General features: G+C 43.1%; 1 protein-coding gene across 3 annotated transcripts in view; it reads left to right on the forward strand.

Annotated features, from left to right (window-relative positions):
• PLXNB1 (plexin B1) overlaps nt 1–16,240 on the forward strand; it is a 250,287-nt gene that overhangs the window by 92,065 nt on the left and 141,982 nt on the right. For 2 of the 3 annotated variants that reach the window (XM_075183464.1, XM_075183466.1), the window contains exon 1: nt 4,328–4,765. The exons of the other annotated variant lie outside the window; for it this stretch is intronic. The gene's annotated coding sequence lies outside the window, so the exon portion shown is untranslated. Of the gene's footprint in view, nt 1–4,327; nt 4,766–16,240 lie in introns of those variants that run through there. 3 annotated transcript variants of the gene reach the window in all.

Genomic DNA, 16,240 nt, shown 5'->3' on the forward strand with positions numbered 1-16,240 from the left:
TGCCCCTCAGTCTGACCGACCGTGCTGCCCCTTCTTCTAGGCGGTGCTGCAGCTCCCAGGTTCTGATAGGGGGGAGCGCGGTGACATCATCCCAGTCTGTCAGTGCCGGGAGCTGCCGCATCGCAGAGGAGAAAGTAAGTTAATTGGGTCATAGGGGAGGGGCAGATAGAAGAGGGGACATTTATTGTGATTGCAGAGAGGGGAGAGGGGCACATTAACTGTGATGGGGGAGAGGGGCACATTAACTCTAATTGGGGGGAGAGGGGCCCATTAACTGTAATTGAGGGGGAGAGGGCCACATTAACTGTAATTGGGGGGAGAGGGGCACATTAACTGTAATTAAGGGGGAAAGGGGCACATTAACTGTGTTTGGGGTGAGGTGAGAGAGGGACATTAACTGTAATTGGGGGGGAGAGGGGCACATTAGCTGTGATAGGGGGATGGGGGAGAGGAAACATTTACTTTGGGGGAGGGGTACATTTACTGTGATGAGGAATAGGGGGAATGTACTGTGATGAGGGATAGGGAGCGCATGTATGGCAAAGGAGGAGGGGGGCACATTTATGGGGAGGGGGGGCCCTGCCAGATTATTTAGTACTGGGCCCCACAGTTTCTGATGGCAGCCCTGCCCGTTGCAGACGTTCAGGATCCAAGCTGCGGTGTTCTCACCACTGACATGTATTGTGTCCTTATTCAGAAGAATATCAACATTTCGAAAATCAAAATCAGGGCAAAAAAATAAGCACACGCCCATTTTCAGACTAAGCTACGCCCACTTTCTGATAGTTCCCACTCTTAAAATCAGGACTATTGTGAATTATGAACGTTTAGAAGCAGGGCATTTGTTCCCAGGTGAAAGGGGTCACATTGGATGCTCTTTATTGGTCTGTATGTGATATCCTATACAGTTATCGTGCAGATCACACGATCCACAACCGTCTGTTCAGATATTACAAGAGTGTGTACGCTCCAACGATCATGTTTAATTGCACCAAAACACATTGCATCTGTTGATTTGGTTTTATAGACATCCTAAAAATCACGATCAACGATGGAACGATGTCGGGCAAATGTGGCAGTGTGCACGCACTCACGACCAGCAGCGTAGGCAGATATCTGTAGAGTGTACAGAGTCACGATCTTTTCAGCAGATGGTTATGAGAGATGAGGACCACAGATCTGAAGGTAAATCGTGTAGGTGTGTACACAGGAATCTGCCTGATCATCAGGACTTTCAGACGTAAACATATATTTTAATCAGTGGCATAAAAGAAAAGACATTTTGAATGACGATGATGATGCTTCCTTGGTGCACATAATTACACTACCTGTGGTTAAAATAGAAATAGAAAGTACATTTTAATACTTTTTAAAGTTAAATAAAAAAGCCGCACTTCCTAAAACGATTATCCATAGGTTTACCATATATATAATAAGTAGGAACTTAAATGACTATCAATTGAAAAACTCAACACAATTGTTTCGTGCTCACATCAACCACACCACAAACTTTAGAGACTACACAATTTATCCCTTGTCTGTTTACTGTGTTTAGAATGATGTTTTGTAACTGACATTGGATTTACTAAAATATAAAACAAACAATGGGAAAATATGTTATTTATTTAAAACAGTAGCAAGTGTTTCTTATTAACAGTAAACAAATGAAATAGAATGGTATATAATTATCAAAATACAAACAGTTGTAGTTATATTAATGGATGAGGCTATTCCTAAGACTTGTTCGCACATTTGGGTTAAACTACTTCACAGCCTGATGGAAAAGCAAATACAAAATTGCTGATTAAATAGGGAATGTTAATCCCTATAAAAACGTTTAATATTTAATACTTGCGTTGCCATAACCCTACTTGATACTGAACTGAACTCACAATACGGAATGTATTTTAAAAGAAACTCCAAGCTTAAGGCCCTATAATACTAACCTCACTCAATAAAATGTTCCTTTATCATTCTTTAAGCAGTCCTACGATAGCGCTTTGTACATTACATCCTTTGCACATTTGCAAACACATCTAGACACATATTAAACCAACAAATGTAACTGCAAAGTGATAAAATAAAGCATTACAAACACCAGTGTGTAGGTATTGTGACTTTAACCAGCGTTCTGCAGCTTGTTGAACGCAGCTCATATTGAAAGTTAAATAGGACTTATTGTCATTATTTGTGGTCATTGCTACAGAATGCTGCGTGTTCTGTCATAGAGGACAAGTTCTATTTGACTTTCGATCTCATTTAAGGCTCAGCAAGGAATTAGCGTACCACAAATGCTGTGCTGTGCGCCACTCCCCCATATGCCAGTGCTTCTCCAGATACCTACTCGAAATTTAGTGCTACAACGCCCGTGCCCACCCCCCAAAAAAAGTTTGCAGCTCAGGCGTTTTGGCTGTGCATGGCACACTCCAGCCACGCTTATCGGGCCTACAGTGTTCTGCCGGCCCTGTGTTCATGCTCCTCTCTCCCACATCCCTCATTATTTTAACTGCTAAATTTTTCTGTAAACACCGTTTGTTAACACCAGCTCCTCGCCCCCAACCACAACAAAGCTTGTGGTCCACCTTGGAGGTCATGTAGAGTTGGACGTATGTGCTTTATCTTCGTAAAATACGTATTTTCAGAATGCACGTGTGTACCAAAAATGCATACACGTATGTCATTGTGCGGATTTTATCACATCTTATAGGTGACCGTAGTCACAATTACAATTGTAGTAGACCTATATACAGAGAACAGATGCTGGAGGTCGGGCGCACCCAGGCGCAGGGATGATAATGACGATCAGCGGTAGCTTGTGATTGGCTGATTGCATAATGAGCTCTCCAGCTGATAACACTTAATTCACTAGTGTGGCTGCTACGTTATAGCAATAAGTTGCAGCCATCTATTTGCATTACTTAGTTGATATTTCCGCGTGAACGGTGCCAGTACACACTTGTTACTCCAGGTATAAATCTGACGCATATACTAAAAGGCGTCCGACTGAACATAAGCAGGTAAATAAGGTAATTTTCGTGTGTGCTTCTTATCCTGCTTATGTTTGGGGAGAAAATGTGTCAAATGACTTCACGTTTTACTCCTGAGGCCTGATTCATTAAGGTGCGTAACTGGTGATTTTTTGTTGTGTATAATGCGCATAATTACTCTGCGTATGCCAGGGCCGGTCTGGCAAATGCCAGAAGGGCCGATGGCTGTGTGGGTCGGTTTCGCGTGGCCAGACGATGTGTCGTCTCACGCAGCTGCGCAGGATTCACAAAGCGCGGTTTAGCTGTAGAGGGAGCACAGTAGATTCCAGAAAGCTGCTGAGGTAAGTGTATTGGTGTATTTACTTGTATTTGCATTACTTTAGGGAAAATGGAGCTGGGGGGGGGGGGGGGCAGTGACAGTTACAGCAGGGCGGGGGGAGGGACAATAAATTTTTGCAAAGGGGGGAGAGGGACTGAAAATATTTGCAGGGGGGGGAACTAAAAATGTTTGGGAGTAAGTGAAAATGTTTGAGGGGGGTAAGTAAAAATGTCTGCAGGGGGGGCAATGGCTATAGGAGGGGGAAATTAAAATGGCCAAAGCTGGGTAATGAAATGATTTTTTCTATTATTAAGACTTTTATCTATACATAGATTTTGATAGATATATAGATTTGATAAATTACAAACATTTTTACACACTTTACTCCGTACAGTGCTATTCCCTTAGTGTGTGTGTGTGTGTGTGTGTGTGTGTGTGTGTGTGTGTGTGTGTGTGTGTGTATATGTGTATGTATATATATATATATATATATATATATAAAATTTAATTATTATTTTATTAATTTTTTTACATTGGTTTACTCTATTAGCACCGGAGACTAATCCCTGTTTGAAGTTCTTTGTGTTTCTTTTGCGTGTAAGTGGCGTTTAGTACTACACCAGCGGGCAATCTAACATTGCCTGTGTCTATATCAGCCTATTATTTGATTGACAGTTCAGCTACACAAGAGTTTATGAAGCAGATGTTATATGTTACATTGCATGACCTAAGGATTATCATAATAGAGTGGATGGATGATGGGAATACACCAGTCAGACTATTTTGTAGCTGCAGGTGACACTGGTACATTATATATATATTATATATTACCATGTCCCTATTGTACAGAACCTGTCTGTCTGTGCTCTGACTAGGGGGCGTGGCTCTGACCAGAGCCTGAAAGAATCAGGGCGTGTTTATGCAAATGCCAGGACTGCTTTCCCAGCCCGGCTGTGTTGCGGCAGTGTGTGGGGGGCGTGGTTAGGGGGGCGGGGCGCTTCCCATTGAGTTTTGGAAAGCGGAGCGGAGGCAGATTGAAATCTGGAGAGGGGAAGAGGAGCAGGAGACCGGCCAGAGTGATGCTGAGGGCGGCTGGAGACCTGCACAAGTCACCCCCAGGGGACCGGACCACCACACTGCACTGTAAGTCAGCTGGATGCAATAAGGGATTTGGGGAGGAGACCCTGTGAGATCAAAGGAAGCAACAGATTCCCCCAAAAAATGCAGGATCGCAGAGAGATCCAGTGACTGCTGGAGGGGGGGGGGAAGCACTGGAACATCATGAGAGTGCAAAGGGCAGGCTGAGACATGACCAGTCTGAGGGACAGCAGAGGCCACCACCTCAGCTCCTGAATAGTAAAGAGTTTGGATACCTGCATAGTAATTGTGGCTGACACCAGAGCCAGGCACCCTGTGGATTATTAAACCACCCATCTGCAAAGAAAAATCTCGCATCCAGGTAAGAGATATGCAGAGCACTGTCATTGCACAGCTGGTGCTCTATGTTTATTATTCAAACTACTCCAGTGCTGAAAATGTCTTTCTTTATACTCTTATCATGGGCCAGATCCTGTAAACTGCTCTTGTCATTATGTCTCACAGTCTACCCGCTCTGAACAAGTGTACAATGCAGTGATGTACAGTTATCTACTTGTGCACCTTCATATTTTCCCAATTGCATATTCTCAAGTGTATTGTATTTGCATGTGCATCACTGCCCTTGTGGTAGCACAATGCACATTGCAGAATTTTGTGACACCTTGTTTGCAAATATTACATACACCCACCTTTAACCACCCATCCTTCTGCACTAAAATGCATGTTTTTTTAAGTCCAAAACCAACTGGCCACAATAAAAGTTTGCATGCCTAGGGTCTGTAGGACTAAGGTCTTGCTGTCATTCTGGCTGCAGAGCCAGCCAGTTAGTAAGAGGTTAATTGGTTCTGTTTTTAAGTGTGATCTGGCTTCTGTGGGGCCGTCTGTGTCCCTTGTGACTGGTGTTTTGTTTTATTGGGGTGGAAACAGTTCATTAATTCGAAAATTTTCAGAATAAGTCCCAGTGGGGGTGAAGAATTGAATTGGAAGTCGCTGACATACGGGAGCGTAGAGATAATTTAACTATAAAAAGGGCTACAGAAGTTTTGATATATGGTGTTTCAATGCGAAATTAATGTTGGTATTAATCTCTGTCCCAACGTTTAAAACACCCTTATTCCTTAGTGACTTAGTTTGATTTTCTCGACTGTGTATATGTATACACACACACACACTGGGCTACCTGCATTTTTTTCCTTTAAAACAGGCTGCTGAGTCGTGTCTATAAATATATATATATATATATATATATATATATATATATATATATATATATATATATATATAAAATCTCCTCAGCATGACCAGTGATTATTATATTAGTAGGTATCCTGGTGTCAGCTGTTTACGTTAGTGCCTTGAGACATATCGGTGCGTTAGTTTCATATTTTAACTTTCGAGAATGTCATTTATTTTTTACAGCATTGTGTTTGAGATGCCAAATTACCTATTGTAACCCCTCTTCCCCCCCCCCCCCCCCCCATCCCCCAATTCCTCTCCGCCTACTGTGTCCCCTCCCCTGCAATATATCATTAGTGGTTTTGGTGACATATTTCAAACACCCAAATTTACAAAGTATCTCGCCTGGCTGTTGCAACTTCATTCTGTTGTAATAAAAGTCTGAGCCTGTGCTGTGTTGTCTGATATGTGAATTGATAAACTGCCCTTGAGTGCTCTTGGAAAGAGCAATAAATCAAGCAGAATTTTTCCTACTTATGGGAAGGTGGAAGCTGTCGTTTGGGAATACACCTTTACACTCTGCCACTCCAGATGTCTGATGGAACATCCCAGCCAGGTCTGACAAAGTGAAATTAGGGACTTGGGCAGACTGAGAGATGGGAAATGCCTTTGTCTCTGGGTTTTGTGGAGCGGATCTGAGTGATAGGGACTGTCAGTAAACACCATCCCTGTTTTTGTGTTGTGGAAATGAGACTATTGATGTACAGCCAAACAATCTATTGTAACCCTTGTGCATGACGGATTTAATCTGCCTTCTGCATAATGGAGACCTACACTTAGTATTGAGCCTTCGTGTACAGATCCCCTTACATTACGCTTGGGAACTATGAGAAAATATGTCATAATGACACAATAGTAAACTCAGGTAGTGTTGGCTTAGAAAGTATAGCTGTGATAAGGTTACATAGGTGAACAATATATGGCCATTAATGAGAGTGAAAATAATCAGAATACCCATTTGCAGAGAGAGACTGCTTCTTCGTCTGTCATCCCAAGGCATATTTAGGAACTAACGAGTGCCTACTAAATTATTGGTGTTTAGTGGAGCAGACTAATTGTTGCATTTTTATTCAGTCAATTAGATGTTTTGCCTGAACATTCTATGGGAACTTTAAACCTGTGTTTGCTCATTAGTGGCTGTGAGAAGGGTTAACTTGACAATGGCAATCAGGCAGGCTTTTTGGTGGCTGCTGGAAGGTTTTTTTTGGCAGAACATGTGACATCCCCCTTTCGGAATGTACCATCTTTATAAAGAATGTGTCATTCCTCTGACCTCTTCTTGTGGGACCTCATCTTCTTGGCTGGATATCAGCATTCAAGGGGGAAATTGTCTACGAAACTTGAGGCCAGGGCATTTGGGGGCTAATTGAACACAGGGGATATTTAAACTGGGGTCTTGTGAATATTGTCCAGCAGGTAGGGGACTAGAGAGCCCCACAGTCGAACCAAAGTCCTTTTATTGGCAATGTTTTCCAGCATGTAATGAGCTGTGCTAGTGGCAGCCTACATTAAGAGAAAAAAAAGATGCTTCATCATGGTAAGACCGAGAAGGAGCCATAGGATTCCTTTGTTCCCATTGTTGTAGGGTGGTGAATGAGCTTGGAAGTTGGGGGAGGTGCTGGTGTTGCTTATCATCTATTCAGTAACAGCTGCTGGCTGAATACCTTATCTGAGGCAGTTCCATGGGGAAAGGCTGCGGAGGGCTGGAGTCCTGGATGTGGCACTGAAGTGGAAAAAAAACATACCAGCTTTTTTGGGGGGGACGGTGGGGGATTACAGTGCCTGTTTTCTGCAGCTGCGCATCATACTTGGCACTTGCTGAAGGTGGCGCTGTGGTTCCTGGTGGCTTTTTGACTGTTGTATTAATTCACTGCTTCATTTCAGGGGTCTCCTGACAATCCAACAAAAAAGTGAGAAAACAAACATTATCTATGTGTTTTAGATTCACTTTCTCTCTTGTAAACTTCTTGGACCCTTCTGGGAGCAGTCGATAGGAAAGCGAAAAATTATTTTTTTTCAGTGCAGATTATTACTGCAATCGTATTGCCATTTTGCCACGCAGCGCAGAGCAGCAAAGTGAACTGTGTGTGTATGAATGACACTGGCTGCATCTGTGAGCTGCAATTGGCATAGGCAGGAGTGTCTACTACACTTGCCACATGGTGGTGAAGTTATTAAGAGCGCCCAGGGCGGGCGTTGGGTCTTATCTTGACAGGCATTTAATTATTCAGGACCTGTCACAATAGTACTTGCCCTTGTTGAGCGCTGTTAATTATTTCGATGTTAATCCCTGCCTTCTTAAGACAAGTGTAATTATTATTATTTATTTGTATAGTGCCTAGATACTCCGCTGAGCTTTACAGTAATAAAACGAGGCTTGGTGTTTGCAAACAGACAAAGAGGTACGAGCGCTCTGCCTGCAAACTTACAGTCTATAGGGAAATAGAAGTGGATATGTTAGCTTAAGGCTGCCCTCCCGGTTAGCTGTGGAAGTACTGCTTGCTTGAGGCTGCGACCGCATGGACCAATAGCAAGGCGCAAGCTTGATGGTTGTGGCTTCGTATTGGTCCCCCGCGGCCACATACCTCTTATCAGTACACACCGGCATCAGGGAAAACCCCATTGGGTCTGGTGCAGCAAGCTGTTGGTATAAGTCATTTTTCACTATAACTAGGAATGCAAGCTTCAATTGCCACACTTTGCATAAATTTGTCCATCCAGATTTCAATGGGACAAAGTTCTCAATGGGTCTTTATGATCCAATCACACAGCCATGTTGGTTTGGGGGAGTCAGTAGGTTGCTTGGGTATGTAAATGGCATAAATGTCTGTTTTTGATTCAGAAATTCCCATCGATGGCAATTAGTTGACGTGGTTATTGTATGTCTTATGATTTGACTATGCAGGTGTGCAACATACATATCAACTAATCGTAGTGAGGTCACGCAGAATGCATATTTCATGTGTGTCTGAATTTACGTGTCTGATCTGGCAACAACACTGGAGGGGAATAACATTCATATGAAAAAAATCTTATTAATGCTCTTTGGATCTAACAAAGTTACTTATCTTAAAATATACACATTTCAAACATATATAAATACATTGGATACAGTTGTCCAAATGTATTTCTACTAAATCTGTCACTGTTTTTGAAACCAACCTCAAACTATAGCTGGCGTGACACACGCGGGAAAGTATACTGTATATTGTATTTAACAGCTCCTGTTCTCAAGAGCTCGCAATCTAATTTTCGTACAACATACCACTACACAGCGTGTATAGGGACTTTATTATTCGTTTGGAAAAGTGATTTCAAGTGAAAACATGAGAAACATGAAAGACAAAATTTTACATTAATTAGAGAACATTGACACATACTTAAAAGCATAGGAAAGGCGACGTCCAAAACTGTTTTGTTGCCCCAGCTGTTCTGTAGCCAAACAATGGAGGTTTTCATGATAACACCCCTTTATTTAGTATCTTCCATTCTTGGTACATTCTTTTGTTATATGTATTTGTGGATATTGCAAGAGGCCTCTTCATGCTAAATTGACTCGTACTTATTTTTTCATCTTCCTGGGAGAGCAATAATTTAGTGCAGACAGATTTGTGGACTTAGGATAGGCTGGAAGACATTTGTGGATCTCCAGTTGTGCAGATTGCCTCTATGGCCTGAGCAATCCATTTCTCTGTACACAGGAGCCCATAAGTCATAGAGATCAGCTCTCCTAAATAAAACCCTGACTGTCTGTTCCTCTGCGGAGAATCCTAAATATGTCCAATACTTCTTTTTAGTTAGAGGTCACATTCCTTCCCGCAATTAACCTGAAACACAGCTAAGGGTCTTTAAAACAGGTGCTCAATCTTTGCTGATATATTGATTGTCCGAAGGGTCTGTGCAAGTAATATCTTTTCATTTGACCACACAGAGCTGTGCATTCTGCACGGGGACACTGAGGGGTCACCGGAAAGGGCAATTCTGCTGGTGAGAACCTCGCTTCAGGCGGCAGAATTTGAGGGGCGTTTGTAGGGTCTTTGATGTCAGCACAAGGCATAGATTCATTTCCCGCCCACCAGATTATATAATTTTATTGATTTTATAAACGGAATAAAAATCTCTATAAACGATGGAACGATGTCGGGCAAATTCTGCAGTGTGTCTGCACTCAGGACCGGCAGTGTCCATAGATCTTTGTTGAGTCAGGATCTTTTCAGCCGATGGTTATGGCAGATGAAGAGCACAGATCTGACGGTAAATCATGTAAACCGTATATAGTGGTGTACACAGGAATCCTTATCATCACCATTTATTTATATAGCGCCACTAATTCCGCAGCGCTGTACAGAGAACTCATTCACATCAGTCCCTGCCCCATTGGAGCTTACAGTCTAAATTTCCTAACATACACACACAGACATAGAGACAGACTAGGGTCAATTTGTTAGCAGCCAATTAACCTACTAGTATGTTTTTGGAGTGTGGGTGGAAACCAGAGCACCTGGAGGAAACCCACGCAAACATGGGGAGAACATGCAAACTCCACACAGATAAGGCCATGATCGGGAATCAAACTCATGACCCCAGCGCTGTGAGGCAGAAGTGCTAACCACTGAGCCATTGTGCTGCTGATCTGGTCTTTCAGTTGTTGGTAAAATCGTTAACGATGTCGCATCGGATGAAATTCTCTGTAGTGTGTACCCAGTCTAAAACTCAGTGACAGTAAGGGGCTGTAGGGAGGGAGAAGAACTATGGGAGGATTTAGTGTCACGGAAGGGAGAGGGGGGGGGGGGGGGTCAATGGGAAATTATGTTACAAGCAGTCATCTAGAAAGGAGGTTGCAGAGACCAGTCACAGCAAATAAGTGAAAATAGGGACACACGTCATAAAGACAGTCCCGCTGTCTTTTGGCTCTCGCATACCTCCCGGACAAATAGACGCACGCAAATTCAAAAACTCCCTCCATACTCATAACAAGTCGCTTGCGGTATTTGTAAATCTGGCTTTTAAATGGTTATTTCTCAGGGAATAAGCTTACAATATTTTTGTGAATTAGTTGCGTTACCATTGTCCAATGCAGAAAAATACCAGCTATGAAAGTTGGTGGCACAGATAGAACAACGTAAAAGACAAAGTTTGAAAAATGAGTCTTTGTTTGAGGTAGGAAGAAAACTGTAGCTCGTCATGGGCACAGTATCGGATTTACAGAGTACCCGGCTGATTTATGACACTGTCTAGTACCACAGGTGGTAAAGATCATTGTAGCCACCATACATGAAGCCATTGTAGCCATGAATAGACACCCAACATTCCAAAATATATCATAAAAAGGCCATTACTGTACAGAGATACAGGCTGGTTTATATATCAAATAATATTTACAGATTACCAAAGAAGTGAGCACAAATGCTGATCGATAAAAATTATGGGTTATAACCCTGCGCCCTGCCCTCTGCCCTGTACTTCCTGTATCCAGAGCCAATGAGCTGAAAGCTGGCAGGTTGATGATGTCACAGGCTGTTTCGTAGGAGCCAATGAGCATGCTCCAGCCAATGTATGGAAACGTTCATCCTCTTATTAAAACTCTTGACTATTAATTACTGCCCAAAATGTGGCAGACACAATTGGCCGCCAGGCACATTACTGGCCAATATGCTACAGAATCTACGCTCATTTTCTCCTCGCATCCCTATGGGACGTAAAAATTTAATTTTGGTGAAATTATACAGTTATAACACACCATAAATATAATTTATATATTGCCTATTCAGGTACATCATACTTGCCTACTTTTGGCAAGTTGTATCCGGGAGAGGGGCGTGTCTAGAGGGCGGGAGGGGGCAGGGCACGGCCAAATTAGGCATTTTGGCCACGCCCGCAACAAATATGCCGTTTTCTCGCTGGGGGGCGGGATCAAAATGACACAATTCACTGCGAATCGCGCCATGTTGGCCCCGCAATTGCGGGATGCGGGAGACTTGCCAGCTCTCCTGGGAGTCCGTGAGACCGACCCGAATTTCGGGAGTCTTCCGGACATTCCTGGAGAGTTGGCAAGTATGAGGTACGTGTTTAAGTGAACGGCCTGAACCATATACTTATTAAAGACTGCAGCATGGGTTACAAAGGTAATTCACTGATTTTATTTGGGTTAAAGGGGTAAAGTACCCCTGTGCTAGAGTATCCAGTACTGCTGTGATCTGCAATACGCCCACAACGGTACAATGCTACCCCCATCTGCCTGGGCATCTCTTATGGCTGCAGCAGACAGGAGCTGGGGGGTTAGGGGGCATAGCCCCCCTTCCCCCCAGTCTGGTCCCAGAGTGGGCTACATTGGGCTGGGTCCATGGGCCGCCTGCATTATTTTTCTTTAAAATGTTCCCTATTGACTGCTGTGTCGAGTCTTGCCGCCCCCCCCAGGCTAAAATTTGGCAGCCCTCCCCTGACTGCAGATCCGGTCCTCCCAGGAGTTAGACAGTCAGCTCTGCTGGATCAGTAGAATCTTCCACCATCTGCTCTGCTCCCAATCCATGTCTCATTTCACGCATCGCTGACTGTGTTATGTCAATATTTGTCCCACATGGGCACCATTAAACCCCTTCCCTGCCTGAGGCCTAGTGAACTATCTATCTCCATCACACAGCAGACATTATCTAGCACTGCTGTCAGGCAGGAACATTTACAACCTTAGTTTTTGTTTTTAACTCCTTGCTGTTGCCAAATCGGGGAACTGCAAGGGCTGGATTAGGGCTCCTTTTGAATTATTTATTTTATTAACATTTATTTATATAGTGCCTCCATATTACAAAGCGCTTTTACAGAGGCTGTTTAATCCCTCATCTCAGTCCCTGTCCCAACTAAATTTACAATCTATAATCCCTAACACAGACACATATGGGTTAATTGCAACAAAAACCAATTAACCTCCTAGTATGTGGGAGGAAACCAGAGCACACACAGGCAAACAGGAGGAGAACATACAACCTCCACACACATAAGGCCATGATTGGAATCGAGCTCATGAACCCAGTGCTGTGAGGCAGCAGTGATAACCACTGTGCCACCATAAATCGTTAGGTTTCTGTCTATTGTCCCTATTTTTCACGAAAGCACTCGGAACAAGCCCACACAAACACATGGAAAACTTTCAAACTCCACGCAGATAAAGCCATGATTGGAATCGAGCTCATAACCCAGCGCTGTGAGATAGCGATGCTAACCACTGTGCTGCCAGAAATCTTTTGGTCACTGTCCCTATTTTTCCAGGGTGATGTAAAGTATGGAACCACTGTGTTCTATCGCCATTTCCTTATCGCCCTTGTAACTTTGAGAGCCTTCCAACTACTTGTGAAATAATTGCTGTAACTGATCTCCCCACATAGGGTGAAATAACAGACGGGATTGTGTTAGTTTGTTCCAGCTCACCTCCCTAGCAGAGAAATGTACATAGGGTCAGTCCTTATTACACACAACTGCTAATCTTTTGAAGGTCTCTCTGGCAGTGTTGATTTTAACGCTGTTTCCCCCGGTGTGTCAGCAGGTTTGTCCTCTGTAAATTCTCACATCTGGTCTCTCCTGATTTATCCGTCCATCAGGCTGCACCTCACTTGTCTTTTGCTGTCCTTGGAGAACCTAATGATTACACAGTGTTTAGAGTCTTAACTAAAGCTGGGTACACACTACAGGGTTTTTGTCCAATAATCGGCTCAACCAGCCGACATACGACCGCTCGTTCAAAAGTCGGGTCAGTGTGTGCAGTGACATGATGGTCGAAAGTCTGCCCAAATGGACGATTGTCGCCTCATTTGGTTGGTCGTACCGTTCAATATTTTCGTTCCAATCTCGTTTCCGCTGTGTAGTGTGTATAAACTTCCCACCGATCCACGACGAAATTGCAATCATTGCTCACAACAACATGGCTGTAAAAAGTCGCTAAAGGGACGTCCGCTCTTCCCTTTATCATTTAAAACAAGGCTAGTGTGTATGCAGTCCATGGGCCGAGCGATCGGACCATCGATCGCATGTAATCGGCATAAAAAGTTGGTGGAAAATTCTGTAGTGTGTACCCAGCTTAAGTGGCAGCAATTCGGTGAAGACCGCTACACAGCGGCCAATACCTGCCTGCTGGGCACTTGTTGCACAGGGCTGATTAAGGGTTCAGGCTGCCCTAGGCTAATACGCCCCTAGCGACCCTTCGCCCTCCATGCCAGGCTTATATGCAGTAGGTAAAACCAAACTCGTCCTTAATTTAAAATCCGCCTTCCTTCACTCCCCCCCACCACCAATGTTTATGTTCCTGTGTATAGCCGAACCGATGTGCGAACGAGCACTACTGCGAGGAAGGGGGCTGTCACACCTGCGCCTGACGCCACCGCCGTACAGCGCTACGGTATTTGCTGGTGCTATATAAATAAATGATGATGATGTCTCTCCTACTCGCTTATCCGCAAGACCTAGGATGACTCGTTGTCTTCAGCCTTCACCACAGGAATACGTCACGATTAAAACCTTACTACGTTTTTCTTTTTCTTTCACTCTTTCTTTTCTTTTTACGTCTATTCTCTCCTATTTTAAAATGAACTTCAGTTTATTTTTCTCACTTTGTCACAGTTTTGCACCCCAAAAAATGTTTGCACCCCACCCAAAAGCCCTACGCCCTAGGCGACAGCCTAGTCAGCCTAATCTTTAATCAGGCCCTGGTGCTGCAGGTCTGTTACACAATGCACTCAAAACTTTCCTTAGCTCTGTTGTGTAATGTTTATGCATTAATTAATCCGCTTGGAATCTGAGAGCTGTGGAAATTGCACGCTCGGGTGTGTTTACAGAAGTTCAGCTTAAGCGCTAAAGCAATCCTGTGCCTCTGGTTCTCACAACATGTCTCTGGTGACCTAAGCATGCTGCTACTTTTAGTTCCACAACTGCCGAAGAGCCGCAGGTTGCTTTAGCCTGGTCTAGTGTGACAGATTCTTAGACAGGTGCTAGCGAATTGCACTCACGGTTCATTTTCTAAGCTGAGGAGAATAATATACTTCATATCATAGATAATTGTTTGTCCCCAATTGTAAAGCGCTACAGAATATGTTGGCGCTATATAAATAAATGATGATGATGATCATTAAAACAGTGGAAGTCACCTCGACTTAGTGTCCTGCTTAAAATCCTTCATATAGTCATAGGACACTAGGTCAATTGCTAATATACTTGTAAAAATTAGGTAAAGTGATGTTTATAAGGTTGTAATCTGTCCTATATTATTATATTGGTTGAACTCTACAATAGTGATGTCATAGAAGCCACATCATACATGACCTATGTAAGATGACATACACAGACTGGATATTATAACGCTATTACATGATTTTTGTGAGCTGTAAAAAAACACTGAGCTTCATGTTTAAAGCAGTATTCCTATGAGCATAATAAATAATATTTTATTATCTTAACTCTTCATCAAAATATCCTTGAGTACGAAATAATTTTTCACTTTGGTATCATAGCGCTGTTTGCTATAGAATGATTGCACAGTACCTGTGTGTTTATAAATGACCTTCAATGTTTAAAAAATATATAATTATTTGTTTATTAAACTAATTACTAATATTTGTAAACATCACCGACTTCTGCTGAGAGGGCTGTGAGGAAAGTGTTCTGTATCATATTTATTGGTGCAGCAGATACCGTCCCCGGTTGGTGATTCTGGCCAGGGGTGGACGGTACCTGTGGTCAGGTGACAAGTTTAGAACATAAGCGGCACCAGATCACTTTTACTAAGAGTGTGGTTTGTAGGCAGCGTCCTTGTCTATCTGCTGCTCGCTAGTTAAGGTCAATACCATTAGCAGGGAGAGCTACACAATGCACAGATGACCCTGGCATCCTGCAAAAATCAATTGTGGCATACAGATAATAAAGCGCTAAATTGTTTCAGCTGTTTCTACTGTGCTGTAAAACCTCAGCTGCCGTTTGATATTTGGTTTCATCGTTTGCATTCATGACATCACATTCATTAAAAGACTGTTCATTTATTGACCTGTATGTGTCTTTCTGCAACTTTCATCATCATCATTTATGTAGCGCCACCAATTCCGCGGCGCTGTACAGAGAATATTTGTCATTCGCATCAGTCCCTCCCTGATTGTAGCTTACAGTATAAATTCCCTAACACACAATCACACACTCACACACATCTTGGATCAATTTAATATCAGCCAATTAACCTACCAGTATGATTTTGGAGTGTGGCAGGTAACTGGAGCACCCGGAGGAAACCCACGCAAACACGGGGAGAACCTACAAACTCTACACAGATAAGGCCATGATCGGGAATTGAACTCATTCATGACCCAGTACTATATACATTTCCTTTTCTTTCTAGAGCTCTTCTGTGCTTTTCAGACATGTGGTTACATCATCAGTCAGTGTTGGATATTTTCGTTTTCCTGGGATACGACACACTCTTATGCTCTCTCTCTCTCTGTATTGGACACAATTGTATACAGGCAGCAGCTTTGTGTCGTATCCCGGACAACGAAAATAATTAACTCTGCCTGATGATATAAAGACATAGCAGGAAAAAATAGGATTAAGGTAGGAAGGAAAGGCTATG

Source organism: Mixophyes fleayi, chromosome 8 (assembly GCF_038048845.1).
Source record: "Mixophyes fleayi isolate aMixFle1 chromosome 8, aMixFle1.hap1, whole genome shotgun sequence".
In the NCBI taxonomy this organism is placed as follows: domain Eukaryota; kingdom Metazoa; phylum Chordata; class Amphibia; order Anura; family Limnodynastidae; genus Mixophyes; species Mixophyes fleayi.